This window comes from Globicephala melas, chromosome 14, assembly GCF_963455315.2.
Source record: "Globicephala melas chromosome 14, mGloMel1.2, whole genome shotgun sequence".
In the NCBI taxonomy this organism is placed as follows: domain Eukaryota; kingdom Metazoa; phylum Chordata; class Mammalia; order Artiodactyla; family Delphinidae; genus Globicephala; species Globicephala melas.
The window spans coordinates 27,722,273-27,745,817 of record NC_083327.1 but is presented as its reverse complement, the minus strand read 5'-3'; the positions used below and the strand labels follow the sequence as shown (position 1 = coordinate 27,745,817).

At 37.1% G+C, this 23,545-nt stretch overlaps 1 long non-coding RNA gene across 5 annotated transcripts in view; it reads left to right on the top strand.

Annotated features, from left to right (window-relative positions):
- The window catches only part of LOC138842316 (uncharacterized), a 128,474-nt gene extending 105,838 nt beyond the window's left edge, over nucleotides 1-22,636 (top strand). For all 5 annotated transcript variants that reach the window (XR_011376702.1, XR_011376704.1, XR_011376703.1 and 2 more), the window contains exons 5-8: nucleotides 1,360-1,549; nucleotides 12,055-12,210; nucleotides 21,592-21,648; nucleotides 22,504-22,636. This is a non-coding gene — a long non-coding RNA (uncharacterized lncRNA). The remainder of the gene's footprint in view (nucleotides 1-1,359; nucleotides 1,550-12,054; nucleotides 12,211-21,591; nucleotides 21,649-22,503) is intronic.
- Nucleotides 22,637-23,545: the final 909 nt, after the last annotated feature.

Below are 23,545 nucleotides of genomic sequence, written 5' to 3'. Positions count from 1 at the left end.
ATGACAAGTTGAAGGAGAAAATAGAATTGGAATGCCCTGTTCTCTAGCACGAGGAATATTTCTTCACCAAAGACATAAAAGATAAAATTGATTTTCAACAACTATAAATGGTGTTTTTCTGAAGTTCATAAAATACTGATTTTTCTCAATTTACTACATGTCCAAAAGGTCTTAGGAACTTTTGTAGTCTCCTTTGGGAAAAAGTAATTTGATTTGTGTGAAGTTCTTTTTTAAAATTATTATTTACTGAATATAAATATGCCAAATCAAATATGTGGAAATCCCTTCCCCTCTTGGTATTTTGAGTTAAAAATCTTATGCATTATTAAATATGAACAGATAAATCTGACTACCTTTTAAAATAAGCTGCATCCTTGCTTTTGCCCTAAACATAAAGACCAGCTATTTACAACCTTGGTTTTTATAAAGTTTTTATTTCTGGTGATTGGGGAAAATGCTTCTTACTTGTTCACTCTCTTATAAATGTAGAAAGATAATGTCTATAATCTTTATAATTTCTCACCTCAAAGATCCTACAAATATGCAAATCTCATTTATTTTTCAGTTCTCTATGCTCTTTGTAAAAATACCCTCCAAGCACAAGTACAATCAACTAGCAGTAGTTCAAAATAGTTTATTTAAAAGAAGGACCAGCAGAAAAAATCAAACCCTAACAAACCAAATAATATAGCATAAAATAATAATTATAACCTTCCCAGCCCAGGATGAGAGACTGTTAAAATAGCAATAACAAAATTCGATTACTTGGACAAACAGCACTTTAAAAGATCGTGTGACATCTGAACATGAAGGAATGGAATTATTTTAAGAACATATCTACGTATTTCTTTAATACTTTCTCCTGAGAGTTATCTCTGACTCTGTGGCCACCCGAAATAAACTCCTTCCACAACATTTAATTTCAAGTGTTCTGAATCCCCTAAGAAATTCACATATGTCTGTCTGTGCCTGAAACAATGTATAAATCTGAAGACATCAGGCACTATGTATATTTGGAACCCTGGCTTATCCTTAGGCATCATTTCTTCTCTTTTTTTTTGCAGGATATATTCAGGAACAACTGCTTGTATAAACCAGCATAACATCCCTATTCACACACTACCACCAGATTGAATTTCTTTTTATAATTCAGACTAATAGATCCACTTAAAAAAAAATAATGGGTAGGGCCCAGTCTCTATAATGACTCACACAGCATCGACACTAGATAGAACCTTGCTTTCCCATTGCTGCTGTACAACACAAAACCGATATGTCTGTGAAGACTTAGCACTCTTTGTTTCTGATCTGCAGTTTTAAAACAACTCATTGGCATCTTCAATGTCTTTCTTTTTGCAGCCTGTATCAAAAATGCAAAGAAGTGGTGCTGGCCAAGGAAAGTGGGAGACACACCTAGACTAGACCAGGCAATGGACAGGAAGGAGGAATGCAGTAGCAAAGTGGTGCTAGAGGGCGCTTTGCCTTGCGGAGAGGTGACCATGGCAACAAGGGAGCTGAGAGGAGGAGAGAACAGACCTGCGCCAAGAATGTGAGCACCATCGTCTTTCCTCAGAGCACTTGATTGCTTTCAGAGTTGAGACAGCCAAGTCTTTATTGTGTTTTCTTCCTCTGGGAAGCCAGTGAAGGTTTTGACAGGACCACAGTCAAAGAATACTCAGGGAGCAGGTAACAAAATGTGGTCCTCTGGATGGTAGCCTTGCTGGACTTCTTTTCATGGGTATTTTATGGAACTTATTTAAAATTACCATCGATATGAACGTATTTGGCAGCTAAGGGGCACCCCTGCATCTGAAGTAATGCTGCTGGGAAGAGCAGGTGTCTCCACTTGCATTAGTCTGTTTGCTGGCATGATTTGAAGCAGTCCTGCACAGGTGTTTCAGGGGATGGCTGATCCGTTCCATATACATTAGTCATCCTAACTGCCTCACTTGTTATCCACATTCGCTGAAGTACTCTGGAGAGGCAAATGAAAAGTCTGGCATACTTTCCACTGAGCTTGGGCAACACTTGGGCAACACTGATGTAGCTAAGGCCAATTTCTTTTTATAATAAGTGGAGTGCTTAGTATAGAAATAATTTTTTATATGTCTTAGTGTTAATAATTGTTTAGAAGTGATACACACATACACATGCATGCATGCACTCACATGCGTACATACACATATGTACTCCCTTCAGAATACTACAGAGAATACATGGTGCAATAAGATAATTATATATTTAAATTGTGCTGGGGCTTTTGGCATTAATTATTTTCGTACAGTTGATGAGAGGGGATTCTGAATTCCCTGTCACCACTATAATGTCACTTATCTTTGGTTAGAAGGGATAATTTTTCCCTATGGTGATGACTGACACAATGGTGTTTTTTTTGTTGTGTTGACTGTTTCAAAAATGTGGTTTCTAGGTTGGCAAATATTATCACAGGTGTACTGATGTTACAAGGAGCACTTGTAGAAATATTGGAATAACTAAACTATTAAACTTTTTTAGTTTATTGGGTGAACTGGTTCATTACTTTAGTTTTTCTAAGAGTTGATGCCTGTTAAGTTACTTTTTATCCTCTCTGCACTGTTGGTGAAATGATACCTAGACCTGACTTTGAGATATCAGAAATGGTGCTAAACATTATTAATTTGATCCCTATGTGTTGTTTTCTCATCTACCTACATCATAATTACTATTATGGTTTCTATATATATTTATATTATGTACTTTTCCATAACACAGGATTTTTCTCGAGGTTGTAACAGAAACTAAATGAGATGCTGGGCAAAAATGAGCTCTAAGAAATTTTGCATTCCTCAGAAGTTTCTGACTCTGAGGATAGATACCTGATGTCAGTTGCACAGTCCTTAATCACCTTTTAGAGACGAGTTTTATTCCTCTAAAATATAAGAGCTATGATCTATGGGACTGAGCCAAGATTTCTGTCCTGACTTCTGTTCTGATTATAAATGTGATTATACAGTGCTAGGTGTGTTCATGTAACCTCTTTCTTCTAAGTAACACAAAAAATGTTCCTGTCCCTCACCTCTGGTGTTGCCTGTAAAGTAATTACAGCTATACATATTTTTCCATGTCACGAATGGAGAAATGGAGACAAAATGATAAAATGACTTATCTGTCATCAGAGTGACAGTCTAGGATTGAGCCTTGTTCTGAATCTCATACTCTTCCTTCTATTAAGCAACTCCTCCATAGGAGAGTAAGTAAACGGGGATAGGAGTGGGAGGAAAGCAGGACCAGGAGAGTGGATGCTACATGATAGATTGGATGATATTCTGATAGGCCTCTTGGAATGCTGCTGTAGAAATCCCTCCTGATTTGGAATACTCCTGGTCCGAAGTTGTTGCAGGAAGGGGGGTCCCTTCCAGGGCCCGTGAGTGGTCTCTTGTCTAACAGTAGGAGATTAATTGTCTGAGGAAACACACGTGCTGACAAAGCAAAAGACTTTATTTGGAAAGGGCACCTGGGCAGAGAGCAGTAGGGTAAGCGAACCCAGGAGAACTGCTCTGCCACATGGCTCACAGTCTCAGGTTTCATGGTAACGGGGTTAGTTTCCAGGTTGTCTCTGGCCAATCATCTTGCTTGGCCCATATTTGGTGACTCAGGGTCCTTCCTGGTGGCATGGTCATCTCTCAGCCAAGAAGGATTGTAGCCTGAGGGTTTCTGGGAAGTTGGGAGACTTATCATCTCCTCCCTCTTCCTTTTGGCCCCTCCCAAATTCTTCCAGGTAGTTTTACAAGACTTCCTATGAACTAGCATCTCCTTCCTCCTTTCAGTCCCTCCCGAATTCTCCCCGTTAGTTTTCAGCGGCAGCACTGTGTTCTTTATCTGGGACCTTCTGTTGTGAGACAACTCATGCAAGTGGTTATCGTCCTGCCTGACCAAGACAGGTGGTTTTGGTCAGCAGTTCCCTAATAAAGTGATAAAAGTCTGTATTTATTATGAAGTCAATACACAGTTACTATTGTGAACCCACATGAACCTTCAAAAATCATGCCTTTACTTCTGCCTTTAAAAAACCTGTTTGGAAACTGATAATACTGATTTCCTCCAAAGAGGGGAACTCAGTGAGAGAAAGAATGTGCATTTCATATTGTTTCTTACCTTTTGAATCTTGAACCCTGTGAATGAGTTCTCTATTTAAAGAAGTCATTATTATTTTTTTATAAATTTATTTATTTATTTTTGGCTGCATTGTGTCTTCACTGCTGTGCGTGGGTTTCTCTAGTTGCTGAGAGCGAGTGCTACTCTTCATTGCAGAGTGCGGGCTTCTCATTGCAGTGGCTTCTCTTGTTGTGGAGCACGGGCTCTAGGCATGCGGGCTTCAGTAGTTGTGGTGCGTGAGCTTCAGTAGTTGTGGCGCCCGGGCTCAGTAGTTATGGCTCATGGGCTCTAGATCACAGGCTCAGTGGTTGTGGTGCATGGGCTTAGTTGCTCCACAGCATGTGGGATCTTCCCGGACCAGGGCTTGAACCTGTGTCCCCTGCATTGGCAGGTGGATTCTTAACCACTGCGCCACCAGGGAAGTCCCAAGAAGTTTTTTTTTTTTTAAATCATGTTTTGGCTATGGAATTTTTCAGCTTCCCATAAAATCAAAATCTGTTCTGAATCACTGTAGAGGATCTCAAAAACCTGGGATCTTGGCTCTTTCAGTTCCTCTGACTTTTAGCTTTTCTTTTCTTTTTTTTTCATTGAGGTATAGTTGATGTACAATATTATATGTTTTAGGTGCACAACATAGTGATTCACACTTTTTAAGGTTATGTTCCATATATAGTTCTTATAAAATATTGGCTACATTCCCTGTTTTGTACAATATATCCTTGTATCTTGTTTTATTTTTTTATTTTTAAATTTATTTTTAGTTTTTTATTTTATATTGGAATATAGTTGATTAACAATGTTGTGCCAGTTTCTTATGTACAACAAAGTGATTCAATTATACATATACAGTTATCTATTCTTTTAAAAATTCTTTTCCCAATTAGGTTGTTACAGAATATTGAGAAGTGTTCCCTGTGAGATATAGTAGGTCCCTGTTGGTTATCCATTTTAAACATAGCAGTGTGCACATGTCAATCCCAAACCCTAACCCTAACCCTTGTAGCTTATTTTAAACCTAATCTTTTGTACCTCTTAATCCCCTCCCCCTTTAATCCCCTCCCCCTTCCCTTTCCCCACTAGTAACTATTGATTCTAGTTAATTCTCTATATCTATGTAGCTCCTACTTTCTAAACTTTAATTTTACTGAGGGATACCATAGAGAAAAGTTCAAGGGAATGGCAACTCAATGGTTATGGGGCAGGTTGGAGGTGTCCGTCAAACTCCAGCCCCACCATGGAACTCTACCTCTTCTTGAATCCCTTCATTCCCCAAGTCCCTTTCAGCCCACACCCCACATCCTAGGGGAAGGGGCCCTTTAAAATAATGCTAAGAAGGAGACTCCCCACAGGTAAGAGAGACTTCTCTTGTGAGTGCTCCATTCTGAAGAATGTGAAGATCTGGCAAAAGAGGACTTTTGACCATGGATAAAAGAGAGAGGCCACATAGAAGCAGGATACAGAAATGAAAGAGGAGAAAGGAAGGAAGGGAAACCAAGGGAGGAGGAAAGTTCTGGATGCCCATCCAAGGCAAACTCAGGAGTGCTTGAAAAGTGACCTGTGGGCCACAGTAAAGACATTTTGCCCCATTCTCTATACTCAGAATATTTTCTCCTCACTCAGAGTTACACTGGCTCATGTCAGGTCCCACTGCTTGTGGGATGAAATGGCAGGATTAAGCTTATGTTTTATTAACACTCTTGATTTTTTAAAATTAAAGGTTACTGTAGGGGATAGGAATTTATGCCTTAGTCTAAGAGGTGAAATATCAATCAGAAGCCTACAGAGATGACTTTTATTTATATGGGTTAATTGTTTAATCATAGATTGGACTTTCAATGCTCATTTAATTTCAAGTTCTGATTCTAACCAGAACTTCCCTTGATATTTATTGCCAAGAGCCATAACTCCATTGCAAAAAAGCATAAATTTCTTGATATATTTTTGTTTTGCTTTGTTTTGTTTTGCAAACTCCTTTATAAATATGTTTTCTGGGCTTCCCTGGTGGCGCAGTGGTTGAGAGTCTGCCTGCCGATGCAGGGGACACGGGTTCGTGCCCCGGTCCGGGAAGATCCCACATGCTGCAGAGTGGCTGGGCCTGTGAGCCATGGCCACTGAGCCTGCGCATCTGGAGCCTGTGCTCTGCAATGGGCGAGGCCACAACAGTGAGAGGCCCGCGTACCGCAAAAATAAATAAATAAATATGTTTTCTCCGTGTTTACTGCCTGAGGTGTAAACATCTGCCAAGGTGTAAACAGACAATGCACACTGACAGAAGCTTGGTGTGTCAGCAGAAAATTAATAGTTGTTTTTATTGCTAATACAGTTGATCATATGAAACTATGTAATTGTTTTTTGTTTATCTCCAAGTTTTTCCACCTTGGCTTTCTTTCCTTTTAATTACAAAAATGAATGAAATCTATAACAACTGCTTGTGTGAAACACTGCTTAATATAGCAAGGATGTATCAGGGCACTATTATCTCTCCCCTGTGTCCACACCATGAAAATAACTATTAGTACATTTTTATATTTTGATCACAGAATTCTATACCTAATGAGCACAATACACATGAGAAGTACTTAAGTCAGGAATAGATGATATCAGTGAACCTCCAGCACTTACAGAATATTGTCCAAATTATCCTTTAAGACTCATTGGACATTACTCTTTGAGAGAAGAAAACAATTAGGTCTAGAGTATAAATTATGTAGTGACAAACCAGATGAAACCAATAGTAGAAAAAATTTTCACATATTTTTATTGGTAGAGACTCTTAGCACAGAGAATTTCTACTACATCTTCTCTTACTTTAAGGTTATTTCTTGGCTCTACCATTCTAGAAAACTGACAAGGGCAGGACAACACAGTAATTGAAATCATCTCCTCCCAACCCTTAAAAAAACTGGCAGAGTAGTCATTTTTTTCTAGTGGATAATGATATTATTTTAAGAGCCTTTCTAAAGATACTGATTTTTAGCTCTGACTGTCTATATGACTTCAAAAATTATTCAGTTTTTCAGCCTCCCAAAAGTAATGAAAGTTTTCTTCTAAAACTCTCAGGCAACTTCTGATTAAACATGATTACATAAGAACAGTTTTAGTCTTCTGTGTCCATGAAGCCTACTGCCTAGAAAAAGGAGACAAACTTTCTCTTCAATGAAACAAGAAAGTAGCTATAGCTACAAAACAAACTATGAAATGATCCCAGTAACTATCCACACTTTGTTTCTATGTCTCTTGACTTGTGAAATTTCCCATGAGTACACTGCATTGTCAGCCACTCTAATTATTCTGACTGATGAAGTGGGACCAAGTTTGTTCAATTTGTCATTTAGGGTTTGTCACAAGTGGGACCTACATCAGTCAAGGGGTGCAGTGTGACAATGCCCCCAGTGTGATTTCTTGGCTGGCTGGTAAGCCTTAGGGTTCCCAATTCAGTTCAAATAGTTATGTCTAGGCTTTGCTGTTGAAGGAACCACTTGAGGATGTCCATGTCACCAGCCAGCTTATGTTGGGCTGTGCCATGGAATGACTGAGCAACAGTTATAGAAATGTGGGCTGGAGAAAATGTTCACGTGTTTTGCATGGGAGTTGCAGTACTAAGGCTATCCTCTGCTCTTTGTGATACATTTCTCAGAAAGTCTAAGAGTTGTGGCAATCAAATTTTGGTCAGAGCTATGTGGCAGGGATTGGCAGACCCAGTAGTCAGTTTAATTTAAGGTGTTTGCAGTAGTTTGAAAGAACCATGCCAGGCATTCGTTTGTGTGAATAGCTCCAGAAAGCAATTCTGAAAGATGAAAAGTTATTACTGTTCTTTCCTCCCTTCACAGGTGCCAGGGTCATTTTTGCCCCTCCACTACCACAAAATAAGTGTGTCCCATGTCCCACTCTAGTGGACATAACTTCCCCTTTCTTGTAAGCATTCCCTACGTGCATCTATTGACTGGGAGGATCAGGTGCAAGAGGGATAAAGACACTTTTCTAACGCTTACAGAAACCATTATTTTCTTACTTCAGCCTGCATGAACCACTGTAGGGGAGACTCAACAAGAAGTATACTTGGACAAGTGGTTATTATCCTTATGGTTAAGGACCATGTCAATCTAAATAGAGAATCCATGTGACTGAACCAGAATTAAGCTTGAATCCTCTAAGCCCATTTTTAGAGTGTACTGAACTGCTCACCTAAGGTGGCTGGATTCTGGTGAGAGCTCTCCTACTGGCTTGTAGATGGCTGCTTTCACACTGTATCTCACGTGGCCTTTCTTTGGAACCTGCTGTGTGTGTGTGTGTGTGTGTGTGTGTGTGTTTGAGAGAGAGAGAGAGAGAGAGAGAGAGAGAGAGAGAGAGAAATCTCTTCCTCTTCTTAAAAAGCCATCAGTTCTAATGAATTAGGACCTTATTGCTATGACCTCATTTAACCTTTATTAGGTCCTAAAAGCTCTGTCTCCAAATACAGTTACATTGGGGGTTGGGACTTCAACGTATAAATTTTTTTGGGGGGGAGGGGCACAATTTAGGCCATACTGGGGAGTACATTTTTATTAGTCAGAATAGTCTCAGCACTGCTGTGTTAACAAATATGTCCTGAAACCTCAGTGAACTAGCACAGTAAAACTTTATTTCTCTATCAGACTACAGAGAGATCTAGGCTACTCCAGTCCTGTGATTCATACATTTCAAACATGATTTTCAGGGACACCTCAGCAAGGAAGAGAGTGTAGAATTAGAAAACCAAATATTAAATATTTTCTTTATAACCATAAAATTATAAAACTGGAGAGGGACATATAATCAAGTCCAATCCTCTTATTTATATTTTACAGGTGAGTAAAATGAGCATAAAGAGGAGAGATGAGTCACCTAAAGGCACAGAACAAGATGGTGACTGAGTAGAAGCTGAATCCAGCTGTCCTAGCTTAGCATGAGTTAACCAGTGACATGGCTTTCCAATGAATTTTACAAATATTTCTTATATCAAAGGCTTTAAGTCAGTCTCATCTGGTTGTTTTATTAAGTCCTGGAAATCAGAAAAACAAGGTAACTACACTTTTAGTCTAATTATAGCCTAAAAAAAGGAAAATTTACACTCAAGGAATTTAATTAATTTACAAATTTATTTATCCTTGACATAGGTCTTGGTGATGATTTTTTGGGTCTGACACCAAAGGCAAAAATAAACAAATAGGATTGCATCAAACTAAAAGGTTTCTGCACAGAAAAGGAAGCCATCAACAAAATGAAACGGCAGCCTACTGAATGGGAGGAAATACTTGCAAATCATGGGTTAATATCCAAAATATATAAGGAACTCATATAACTCAAAAGCAAACAAAAAACAAAAAAACTGATTAAAAGTGGTCAGAAGATCTGAAGGGATATTTTTCCAAGGAAGAATTACAGATGGCCAACAGGTACATGAAAAGATGCTCAACATCATTAATCATCAGGGAAATGCAAATCAAAACTACAATACAATATCACCTCACATTTGTCAGGAAGACTATTATCAACAACACAAGAAATAACAAGTGCTGACGAAGATGTGGTGAAAAGGGAACCATTGTGCACTGTTGGTAGGAACATTGTAAATATAAATTGGTGCAGCCACTATGGAAAACGGTATGGAGGTTCTGCAGAAAATTAAAAATAGAACTAACATATGATCCAGCAATTCCACTTTTGGGTATTTACTTGAAGAAAATGAAAACACTAACTTGAAAATATATATGGACCCTCATAATCATTACAGCATTATTTACAATATCCAAGATATGGAAACAATGGATGAATAGATAAATTGTGGTATATATATAGAATGGAATATTATTCATCCATAAAAAGAATAAAATCTCGCCACTTGAGACAACATGAATGGACTTCAAGGGCAATTTTGCTAAGTGAAATGAATCAGACAGAGAAAGAGAAATGCTGTATTATTTCTCTTATATGTGGAATCTGAAGGGAAAAAAAAAGTCATAGATACAGAGGAGAGATTAGCAGTTGCCCCAGAAGTGGTGGGGTTGGGGGGTGGGAGAAATGGGTGAACTGCTTTTTCTTTTCAGTTTTAATAAATTAAATAACATCTAATAATTATTTGTCCCCAAATTTCCATAAATTTAATAATTTAGTTGGATCATACAAACAAAAACTTGCACTGATATATTATTCTGTCTGGAAAAAAATTTGTGGATCTTATTTTTTCAGTAATCTTTTTTTTCTAATTCCCAGTTTCAGAATATATTTGACCACAGTTTGCTTTCTATCCTCTGTGTCTACAATATGCTTTGTAAGTAGAAACCTGACCCTGATAGAGCTTTCAGAAAATTTATAATGTACCATAATGGCAAAAATTCATTTCTAAGAAAAATTCTTCTAATAAATGGAACTCAAAGTAATTCAGTTACTTACAAAATATGTTCATTATTCTAGTGTGTATGGTATATTGAATTTTTTTTACATAGCAAAGGAAATGAAAATCAAACCCACCGTATATTCTCTTCTCGATTCTGTATCTATTCAGCCATTCTTAATTGTGTTCCCCTGCGTTGCCATTTTAATTATTAAAGAAGTAAATCTAAGACTCAGGCATTAGACATAAATATAAAACCCTATTTCAAAGACTTCTTGTTAATATAAAATTATTTAGATTTTTTACTCTATTGCTATCTTTAGAGTAGCAAGAAAGGAAACTCTTGTCTTTTTGAATGACAGACATTTTGAATATTTTATAAACTGAGCATGGGTTATCACTATGCAGAGAGTGGAGCCATTTCTTCAGCATGACCTTGGAGCAGGAAGATCAAATGGACCTCAGTTCAGTTCAACTCCAGTGTTTCCAATGTTAGTTAGCTGTGTGACTGTGTTAGTCTACTAGTGTTGCCATAACAAAATAGCATAAACTTGGTGGCTTAAACTACAGAAATTTATTTCTCACAGTTCTAGAGGCTGGAAGAGCAAGATCAAAGTTCTGAGCAGGGTTGGTTTCTCCTGAGGCCTTTCTTCTTGACTTGCTGTCTTCACATGGCATTTTACACAGATGCATATCTCTGGTGTTTTCTTCTCATAAGGACACTGGTCCTATTAGATTAGACCCCTACCCTGTGACCTCATTAAATGTTCATTGTCTCCTTTAAAGCCCTATCTCCAAATACAGTCAACATATGAGTTTGGAGGTGACACAGTCCAGTTCATAGCAATGACCCTAGGCAAATAATCTACCTGTGAGCCTCTTTTTCCTGCTGTAGAGCTATTGCTTTGTAGAGCTATTCTGATCATTAAATTACATACTATGTATCCAGTTACCAACACAGTATCCATGCTTAGTAAATACTATACATATGATGACTGCTATTCTAATTGTAAATTTGCCACACCCAACCCTGACTTTCCATCTCCCATTGGTTGTTGCATAGGTATCAAGGAAGCAAAAGACAATAAAAAAAAAAGCAATAAAGATATGGTTTTGTTTTATTAAAGATGTATAACTGATGGCATTTGATTTAAGACAGTTGTATTTATGATAAAAGAGAGATGAAATATAAGTGTACAGATGAGATTTATACTGACTGGAGATTTAATAGGTCATGAGGCTGTAGCATTTGAACTAAAAATTAAAGGATGGATATTATTTTAATATACAGACATATGGGAAATGGGGTATATATGGGGAGAATGGAAGGGTATTCTAGAAACAGCTTTTTCAAAGAAATGAATGTAAATAAAGGCAGTATGTATTGGGAATAGGGCAGATCCAGGTATTGTGGGCATGAAACTTACAGAATTTATGGCCATCTTTAAGAAAAAGAATACACATTTGAGAATAAAAATTAGATGCAAAAATGAATATTTATTAAAAATAAAATGTAAAATCCCACCAAATTACTGGAAGCTTATAGATTCATGACTTTTTCCTTTTAGGTGATTTATCAGAAATGCTTGCAAAAAAAATGCCTCCTGAGTGCAACCTGACTTCCAGGTCCTCTCTTGAACTCTCTACAACTCCCAGCAACTTCTGGCATTCAAGAGGCTTGTGCATGTAAGGGGCCCTGGCACATCAAGTTCATTAGTCTCAAGGTAAATCTAAGTGTGGTTAGGAATCGTAAGGCTATATGTGTAGAAGAGCAGGGGGCAAAGGCAGGAGGGGTGGGGAGAGGGGGCGTTATGTAAGATAAAATTGAAATGGGGAAAAATGAGGGTAATCATGGGATGCCTTAAAAGCTATGAAAGAGCTTTTGGCTTTATTCATTGAAAGGGCCTACAGGGAGTTTGGCGAAATAATTCTTATACTTCAGGACTTATTTTCTTATAATAGAAAGCTCACAGAAAATGATATGCAGATACATCATTTTTCCTGGAGTTAGAGTGGAATATGTATTCATATAGGAATTGATTTGACCTCTACTCTAATCTAATGTGTGCTGTACGTAGTAAGATGACTTATGATAGGGTTTCAAAGTCTACTTTCAGTGCTAAAAAAAATATGTTTTTCATTTTCACGCCCTTAAAAGTCCAAAGGTACTCAGCAAACAATTTTGATGGAATTTTCATTATTTCCTTATTTTCTTTAAAAATGATTTTATTTTAATGACATTTTTAGAAAAATAATGGAATAAGCAAGAGAATTTCATGATGTGCTACTTTGATGGTGACAATTGTTTTCATTATTAAGTTTCCATACACAAGATCAGCTAAACAGAGTAAAGAAAGATGACAAATTAGCAGGGTATTTTTTCTTAATTAGGAATAAGAATACAATTGCATATTTGGGGAAAGTAAAAAGTTAAAGCTAAGCAAGCTTAATTTTGTCTCTTTCCTCTCCTGTTGGATTCCTCATTTGCCTATAGGGGCAAAGGTTATAAGCCCCTATGGGATGACACTCAAAATGCTTATGTACCTTGGAAATTATTTTTCATGGTGAGTCATTAGAGGGAAACTTTATCATAGTAGAGTTGGTTTCTGCCTGGTGAGGATTAGACATGGCTGCTCTGTGTTCACATTCTCTGTAGAGTTAGGATTCTTTTATACAAGGGGAGGGGGTGTAGTGTTTTGACAAGTATAGTGAGTTGGTGTCTTGTTTCCACAATGAGCATCTATTTTGCACCAAATTGTTGGGTAGCAAATGTGCATCCTATTGTTCCCCAGCCTACCTCAGGTCCCCTCGGGCATCACAGCTTGCTCTCATGCTCACATAGGTCTCCACTCCTCCCCTGTGAGCTGTCCTTAGAACCTGATGTGTTTGCTTTGCTTCTTAGAATGTTGTCTTCAGACCTCCTGAATCTGAGTGACCACAAGAATTTGTTCAAATGCAGACTCTCTGGGCCCTGATTCCAGAATGGGGTCTAGGAATCTGTACTTTTCACAACCTCCTCAGAGGTTTTTTTAATGAGCCTCAACTTTGAAAGGCTCTGTTCATGACTAAAATGCAAAGCTGAAAGTCCAAAGACTCAAATCCTATCTCACCAATATTCAGCAATGGTGTACATTGCTTTGAGTTGGTATGCCTCATTTTTTTTATTGGAGATAGGCTTATAAACGAGCACTGTGAATTTTCTAACACTAATGATCTATATGCTAAGTTAGACTGTGGAACACTCTCCTTTAGCCCCCCCCCCATTTCCCTTTCTACACCACTCCCTAATCCAGTGGTTCTCAGTGTGTAACCTGAGAACAGCACCATCAGTATCACCTGGGAACTTATTAGAAATGCGTGTTTTTAGACCCCACTCAAGTCCTTCTGAGCCTGGAACTCTGGGACTGTGGCACACCCTCCAGATGATTTTGATACATGCTAAAGTTGAAGAACCACTGATCTAGTCAGTTCCTTTCTTTCCATTTCAGTGCCTACTGTTAGGAAAAAATGGAACCTGTCAAATTAATCCACATTGAGTTTTAAGGATATTTGTATTTCAGTAGAAAATCCTGGTGAGAGAGTGTTCAACCCACAGAAATAAAGTACTAATAGGAGAATTTATGTTATTATGGCTCCTAGAAGGAAAGTATATTTTGATGAGAGGTTGCTTGAGGGTGCCATTGAGCAATTGTATACTCTATACTTAATGTACACCTGAGGGTATCCTGTTTCCAGTACCTATTTCTGTGTAGATACATCAGAACATACCTATACTATATCACCCTTCCTTGTTCTCTTCTCGATAGGGAAACAATTAATGGATAAACCAGTCCATGATGATGTACAGTTATTTTACTGACCCTAAGTAGCTTCTGATTTCACAGCAGTCTTCTGGAGAAGATCTCTTAATCCCATGTGTTGGAAAAATCTAGATAACATGGTAGATTGATGAGATAGAAAGAGAGATTCCATTAAGTTTGCTCTATCTCCTCATGACTCTGATCTTTTTTTGTTTTCCTTCAAAGCAGAGTTTAGAATTGTTTCTGGAATATTTACCTTTAAACAAAGAGTAAAAAGAAATTTGATTGCTGTATAACCTTATTTGAAGGGCAGTTAAGAAGTACTAAATTTACTCTGAAATTTATAGGAATGCATATTTCTGCTCAGTATAAGGAAAACTTTTCTAAGAACTAAAGCTGTTCATCTGTAAAACTCAATCATGGGTATTAAGAGCACATTCTTTGAAAGCAAAAGGAACTGAGTTCATATTAGTTCTTTGACCTTGAACGAATTAGTAAGTGTTCTAAACCTCAGTTGTCTAAAAAAATGATGATAATGTCTTCTTCATAGGGTTATTATGAAGATTAAGTGAGATAATTGTGAAGTACTTAGCACAATGTCCACACAATGAACACTTAGAAACGGTAGGTCTTATTTTTGTAGTTTCAAGAAGAAGCTGAATCACTACCTTGCAGAGATGCTATAGAAGGTGGGATGAAAAAACTGCTAATGTCTATTTCAAATCTATGAATCTCACACCCTAGAAAACTATACATTCTGTAACGCCTCCATTTTGATGAAAAACATATTTGGGAAATAATTAGAAAAAAAAAAAACCTTCCTCAGTGAAATTTTAAGATGCATGTTGGCTGGCTTATTTTTGCAGGGATTCCTAAACAATCCTAAATTCTCCTCAGTAATAATTTTTTTCCCGTCATGAGACACTTCCATTCTTAAAGCACACTTTCTTTGATGATATATGCATCTCTTACAGCAAAATTCGGACATGGGTGTGCATTCACTCTCACACACATCTATCTAGGTCACTTATGAATCTCGTGAAGCTCATGGAACACAGTCTGGTTTGGCCTCACGTGCTAACTGGTCTCTGGAAGAGAGTGACCTTTTTCTTTTTCTAGACTGTTTCAATGTAGTTTTCAGGGACATAGCTTTCTGCTTTCCCTGGGTGAGGTGATAGATAAAAGTTTTTTTGATCTGGCAAGTTATTTCCTGCCATTATTCAAAGAATTTGACATTGGAGGGTTTTCCTTTGTAATTCCTTGACTGAGTTTGAAAAACATCCAGCAAGAATCAGCAATGTTCTAGAAACTTTTAAAGAAGAGATTTTCTCTGGTGTCCTTGGAAAATGTGATTTTAAGTGAACAATGAATGGCTAAAAGTATTTTCAAAAAGTGGGAAAATCGCTTTCCTTTTACCTCATAAACAGAGGCTGTATTTTCCAAATGAAAACAAGTCTGACACTTTAATCAAATTTTAAATTATTTCATTGCCTTTGTTTAGAAATTTCATATCTCGCTCTTCGTTCTGCGGGCTTTTTGGCAAAACTGGTGAAATAATAAAACTAGAAATGCAACTTCAAAAAGTGAACACTTTATATGTATCACTTGTGACAGTCTTTCTTGACTTCATTCCCAGCCAAATAGATGCACTATTTTTTTTTTTTTTTTAGATGTTGGGGGTAGGAGTTTAGTAATTTATTTATTTATTTTTGCTGTGTTGGGTCTTCATTTCTGTGCGAGGGCTTTCTCTAGTTGTGGCAAGCGGGGGCCACTCTTCATCGCGGTGCGCGGGCCTCTCCCTGTCGCGGCCTCTCTTGTTGAGGAGCACAGGCTCCAGACGCGCAGGCTCAGTAGTTGTGGCTCACGGGCCTAGTTGCTCCGCGGCACGTGGAATCCTCCCAGAACAGGGCTCGAACCCATGTCCCCTGCATTAGCAGGCAGATTCTCAACCAATGTGCCACCAGGGAAGCCCCTAGATGCACTATTAATAATGTATTTATTTCACTATTGACTGCATTTGCTTTCACACTTGGTAAGGGCCACCTGGGGACCTAGAATGCCGACAGAGTGGATTCCAGCTGGAGATTTATGGAGTCAGTGATCTGGGGTCCACAGCAACAGTCTAACAAATAACTCAGACAGAGGCCCTGAACATTCAGTCAATGTCAGTGACTTTGGAGGCAATAAATTTATGAGAATCGATGATCTTAACTCAGACTGGGGCCTTTGGTTTGGACTCTGCACTGTTTTGCTTCTCATCGACGCGCTTTGGAAAGGAAAATAGAACTACTGCATGTTCTATGTAATTATGTACCAGTACTATGAAATTCTTACTACACTTACATTTACATGAAATTCCAAGGGCAGTGTGGAGTCAGGGGGAAAAAATAACTCAAAATCAGAAATCCTGGGCAAAAATCCCTACTTATTAGCTGTATGGTTATAGACAATCTTCTAAGATTAGTCATTATAATTTATACTGGTCTTACTTTATATCACTAACTATATAAAGTTTTATATACAACATTTTTATGAAATAGGTACTTTCATCATCCCAATTTTATAGAAAAGGGAACCAAAGCATGTAGAAGTTAAGTAACTTGTCCAAAGTCATATAACTTGTCTGTGTGTGGGGTTGGAGCAGAGGGGTGACTGAAATCCAAGTCAGGGAATCTAGCGTCAGGGTCAGTGTTCTTAACAATTACACATACTGCCTTAGTTTTCTTATTTATAAATTACACAAAGAAAATAATAACATCTTTGATACCAACAGCTTAAGATTTTGGTTGGTCCTAAACATAATGATGTGATTAAGTGTTCACATTATTAAATATTAAACATAAAATAAAATTACATAGAACTGTATAAAAAATAAGGAATAGGGGCTTCCCTGGTGGCGCAGTGGTTGAGAGTCCGCCTGCTGATGCAGGGGACACGGGTTCGTGCCCCAGTCCGGGAAGATCCCACAGGCCGCAGAGCGGCTGGGCCCGTGAGCCATGGCCACTGAGCCTGTGCGTCCGGAGCCTGTGCTCCACAGCAGGAGAGGCCACAACAGTGAGAGGCCTGCGTACCGCAAAAAAAAAAAAAAAAAAAAAAAAGGAATAAACTACTGTTTATTATTATTATTTAAGTAGGTGTTCCAATGTAATTGTTCCAGCATCTCTATAAGTTAAGATTTATAGCATTAATCCTTTTTTACAGGTGAGGGAAATAAAATTCAGAGAGGTAAAGTGATTTGCCAAATTTCCCATAGTTAGGGAGTGGTAGAGCTGAGTTTCAACTCTAAAATCCAATTTATTTTGATTCTATCATACTGACCTTAGTAATCATAAAAAATATTTTTACCTTTTAGAAGTTAACACTTTTATTCATTAAAAGTACATATGGTTCTGAAAAAAAAATAGCACACTTTTAAAGCATACTGATATAGACTGTTAGGGGAAATAAAAACATCATATTTTTTTCCCTCTGTAAATACTAAAATTTCTTCAGGAATAATAGAGTAATTATTTATTTTAGACATTATAAAATATATATTTTTAATTCAACCAAAAACTCAAATTGATCTTTTTGGCAATCACTGAAAAAAGTATGATGTATACATGAAATGTTCTCTCCATAAAGCAAGCAATTGGTTTCCGCAATTGTAAATATTGGTTGGATAACAAAACCTTTATGGGCTACGTTAAGTCATCTTGAAAGAGTTTTACATTGTCATTGCCCCTTGGACAAAAGAGTGCTCTCCTGGTAATTGTAGATATGTGTGGAGGTAAAGACTCTACTATAGGCAGAGAGGAGAAAATCCAGACCTGCTACAGAATCCAAATCCAATTTAGAGACTAAAAGTAAATGAAGTCTGGTTCTTCATGGGGCCCTAGTTTCAAACCATGTTGAAAGGGTCAGAGGTAATGGATATTTGACATGCATATATACTGCAGCAATTATATTTTCGTAAGATCAATTGGAGTCATGTGGGTAGTTTAACACAGCATGTCTCCTTTACACCATCAAATAACCACTTGGCTTAAAAGTCCTCAAATCAAGTCTTAAATCAGGACTATTTAAAAATTACAGATTCCTAGAAGTGAAAACCCTGAGAATCTGCCCTATTTTATTTTGTCAGATTAATTATAACAAACTGGGACTTGGACTGAATTAGAGATAAATAGGATAAGACCAGATAGGGTAGACAAACCCAATATTTCAGCCGTGTAACTTATAAAGAGGTAGCAATTGCCAGCAATTCAGTCCAGGGACATCCGGGTAGAGTATATTAAAGTGGGTTTAAAATGACATTAGAATGAAGACCTAAAAATAACTCAGGATTTGCTATTCCTCTCTGTATGGTTCCTGAAAGAAAAGTATGCCCAGAAAAAGAAAAATTACCATTTTACAGTGGATGGACTTTTACCTTGAATTCTCTGTAACGTTCTAATTGGCTAGACTGAGACAATGAAGATGATTCCTAAACTAGGCAAGTCCAGTTGGGACAAAAACAAAACAGGCTAAAAGATCTGTTCCATTTACACCCTCCCCAAATCCCAAACCCAATTTCAAACTCCAGTTCTAAATAAGGCCAACTCATATGTGCCCAGATAAAGAGCATGAAGAAAAAATGTTTGCTCTAATGAAGATGGTACCCTGCCTTAGACCTTTTTCAAGTATCTTCTGAAAGGTCTCCCTTAACTATGTGGGAGAAGAGAGCATTTGAAGAAAGACATAAACAGAAAACCAAGCTCACAGATACAGAGAACAGATTGGTGGTTGTCAGGGGTAGGCACAATGGGTGATAGGGTTCAAAAAGTACCAACTTCCAGTTATAAAATAAATAAGTCATGGGAATGTAATGTAAAGCATGGCAACTATAGTTAACAATACTGTGTTGCATATTTGAAAGTCCCTAAGACAGTAAATCTTAAAAGTTCTTAACACAAGAAAAAAAGTTCTGTAAGTATGTATGGTGATGAATATTAACTAGAGTTATTGTGGTGATCATTTTGCAGTATATACAACTAACAAATTATTACGCTATACACCTAAAACTAATATAATGTTATATGTGAATTATACCTCAGTTAAAAAATAATAAAGAAAAACACCACTCTGACCTACAGTGCTTTTGAAATATCTTCCCTTTGAACTGTAGCCCATTATAGTATCTTAAACCTGAAAAGCTTAGATTTAAAACTCTCCTCCCAAAGGATGAAGTTGGGGCTGCATGGTAAAAGCAGGGAGCAGATGAGAACCTTGAACTTCCCCTAAATACCACCATATCCCTGATTTTTTCATGTACCTTTTATTAACCCCAGAGAATTAAGAGAAAATCCCATAGTCAGCCAAGAGTGTGAGAATCCCCTTTGGGGGAGGTGATCACAGATTATCACAGAAGCCCTGTCCACAACTTCTCCAATCCTTGCCACTGTAACTCTTTCTTAGGTCAATGAATTGGGAACTTTATACCCTTTTATTTTGCCTCTAGTAGTTTCTGTTTTAAATAGTTCAGGAAAGTGCACTGTTTATTTGAAGTTCATCTTAAGCATAACACAAAAAAGCCTTCTGAATTTCACTTTGAAATTTTCTGTTATTCAATTAGGCTGCAAAACAAGATTTTCCAGTATGTTTCAGGTAACATCATAACTTGAAAATGCCATCATGCCAAATATAGCAGCAGTGTGCTAATGCTCTCCAACAGGTGACAATAGACAACCTACTGCAGATAGTTTCCTGTTCCCACAGAAAAGTTAAAGTCCTCAATTTGAAACTTATCCCTTAATGTTTCCCTCAGAAAATTTGAACTCAGGAAAGTGCCCTTCCTCCCTGATTTTTTTATTCTATCTTGTACCAGCCAGATGGGTTTTATCTGCAGCAGCACCTTGGATCATCTGTTACTGAAACAGGTGTAGCTCCTTCTGCACTTCCAAAGCTGTGCTCCACCTCCAGATTGTTTATGCAGCCAGCATTTGCAAAGATCCATATGGTCAATAAAGCCACTAAAATATCCAAATACCAATACTACATCAGTGCGATTTAGAAATCACAAGCATTGCCAAGCCATTATAGCAGTTTAAACTCAAGGCACCAATTTCAGTCTGCAATATTATTTTTCAATTAGAAGTAATGTTCCCAGAACCCTAAGATTAGATCTATATTGATTTGCTAGGCACAATCCATAGCAAAGAACTAGCATTTTGGGTAAAAGGAAGTAAAAAGGAAAGGCAAACAAAATTATCGAGAAGAAAGATAGGTTTCTTGGTTGTGTTTTCTGGTTTGTATTAATAGATACCAGTGGTCAGCAACCCACAATCTGTAAACTTAAATTTCAATCACTTATGATGATATGCTTACCACTTCCTGGAGGAAACAACCTCTATTTATAAAATGACTTCTATCAGAGATTGGAACCTAAAACCCCCCTGGTTTTTGCGTATTGAGACATTTGCAAAGCAGACCCCTAGACATTTGTCTTTATCTTCTTAACACCCACTCCTTTAGTATACTAGTATATTCTATCAGCCCCTTACTTTCCATTTTCTCCCCACTTTCTGAGAAGGGTTCTCTCTGTGAAGCCACTAAACATGGACTTGTTATCAGACCATCTCAGATATATGCCGTATGACCTGAAGCAAATTATGAAAATTTTCTCAGTGACAGTTCCCTCATCTATTAAAGGGAATAATAGCACCCTATCTCATATGATGGTGGTAGGGGTTAAATGAGATATGTAAGTAACAGGCTTAACACAGTGCCTGGCACACTATGGGTGCAGGACATGTTTTCAATAGGCCACTCTCCAAACAAATGTCCTGACCTTGAGGATCACCTGCTGTTCTTCCTTGTGCTTCTTAGTCTTCAGCAGAAGGTGATGGGGGCCTGGGATAGGGGAAATAGCACAGATGACAAACCTGGAAAACAGATGGAGTGAATTTGGGGATTATGAAGATGCCAAGTGTGTAGCACCACAAAGGAGCATCCCAGGAGCTGTGCCATAGGTTTATACATCACTCAAAGATTTACTCCAATTAAACACACGATTCACGGGGCACCCCAAAGTCTAGTATGTGTTTACACTTCTGTATGTTTTGCTTACCCTAGTAAGTTTGGAAGCTACTAGAAATCAGGATTGTAGCATCTTTTTTTTTTTATTTTTAGGATAGAGCCATTATTTTTATTTATTTATTGTTGTAAGGCTGTTTTCTTTTTCTTTTATTTTATATTGGAGCATAGTTAATTTACAATGTTGTGTTAGTCTCGGGTGTACAGAAAAGTGATTCAGTTATATGAATACATATATCTATTCTTTTTCAGATTCTTTTCCCATATAGGTTATTACAGAATACTGAGTAGACTTTCCTGTGCTATACAGTAAGTCCTTGTTGATTATCTGTTTTATATATAGTAGTGTGTATATGTTAATCCCAAATACCGAATTTATCCCTCCCTGCCCACCTTTCCCCTTTGGTAACCATAAGTTTGTTTTATTACTCAGCCATAAAAAAGAATGAAATAATGCCATTTACAGCAACACGGATAGACCTAGAGATTATCATACTAAGTGAAGTAAGTCAGACAGAGAAAGACAAATATCATACGATATCACTTATATGTGGAATCTAAAAAATGATACAAATGAACTTATTTACAGAACAGAAACAGATTCACAGGATTCTAGCACCTTAACTTCTTTTATAAGTTGTACCTTCAATATTTAACATAGTACAGGACACAGTTCACTTCCTTATTGGTTAACTAAAGAAGAAATCAGATTCGATGGTGTTGTGTCTCTCAAAACTATGAAGCTATGTGTGAAATCTTGTGAGAGGAAGGCAGACAAAGGAAGAGATGATAGAAGAAATGAATTCAATGAAAAACTTAGTATAATTATAGACTTAGAATAATTCTAACATTATAACACTCTTTTTTCACACTTTCAACCTAGTTTGGGGTTGTTCTTTAGACACTGTTATGTCATAATTTTGTTTCAATTAAAACTTCAAGAAATGACTGGACACAGAATGTTTATGAACATGCTGAATAAAAAAGGTAAACAAGTGCATTTTCAATGTCTTGACCACAGGCAAGACAAATATAGAAGTCCATCGTTGTTTAAGGCAAAGTTTATGGCATCTTGTCTATTATATTACATGTTCTCACAGGGCAAAGTACTTCCTGGTAATTCAAGTGTGTTACAGTGTTTAACAATTCAGTGTTCTTTTGCAGGTGACTGTGACTTAGAGTGTTTATGAATGATACTTCTTACTGTGTGAAGTTCTTCTATTTTGGTATCATCTTTCTTTCATTAATCACAAAGAAGAAAAATGGTGTTTTTATAGTATATCTGGAGCCCAAAACTTCAGTTTTGTTCCAGGTAAGCCTGTTACTTAAGATTTATAATCTTATAATCTTTATTATAATCTTATAATACTTTATTAAGATTCTTTAACTCACTTTTGGTGGCTTCTTATCCCTCAGCAGAGGGCTGGTGTCACACTATTTCCACATCTTCTTAGGCAAAAAGAACACACACAGTTCAGCTTCCATGCTAGTGGGTCACTGGTTTTGGGGAAAAGTCCATTTGTGTTAGGTGAAGTCTGTACATCTTCACAGCCCCGGAGAGCTCAAGGAACCACGGTTTGATCTTTCAATAAGCAGTGGAGGAGATGGAGAGCAATAAGACGTATAAAAATCCAACCGATCTAGTACTTGTACTTACATAGTTTGATAATTATGCATAAATATTTATTAATGAGAGCAAGAAGATAATTATAAAAAAGATTTTAGAAATAAGAAACATTCCACTTAAAATCTTGTTGTCTGTAAATGTAATTTAATATGTAGTCTTGGTGTTTAAATGCATTTTTCTTTCCACTTTATTTAGTCTCTATTTTATTATGATGCTTTTACTTTATAGTTAATAAGCTATAGTTATTCTTTTAATTAATATAAAACAACTCTACTATTATCATAAAATATTAGTTAGAACAATTATAATTATATCTAAACTTTACTAAGCACTTTTTTATCTGCCAACCATTACATGTTTTATAGGTTTTTTGTTCATTCATGTATAAAATACATAATACAAAATATTATTGTTATTTTGACCATTGAATACAATGATAAAAATGGGTGCAAAAATATTGTGCACAGAGTGGAGAAAGAGGTCTTTGAAGAACTAACAATTTGGGAAAGATATAATGGGATAAGAAGTAGTTTTTTTGGTCATTCCAGAAGAAAGGCAATGGCAGTATCCAATAAGGTT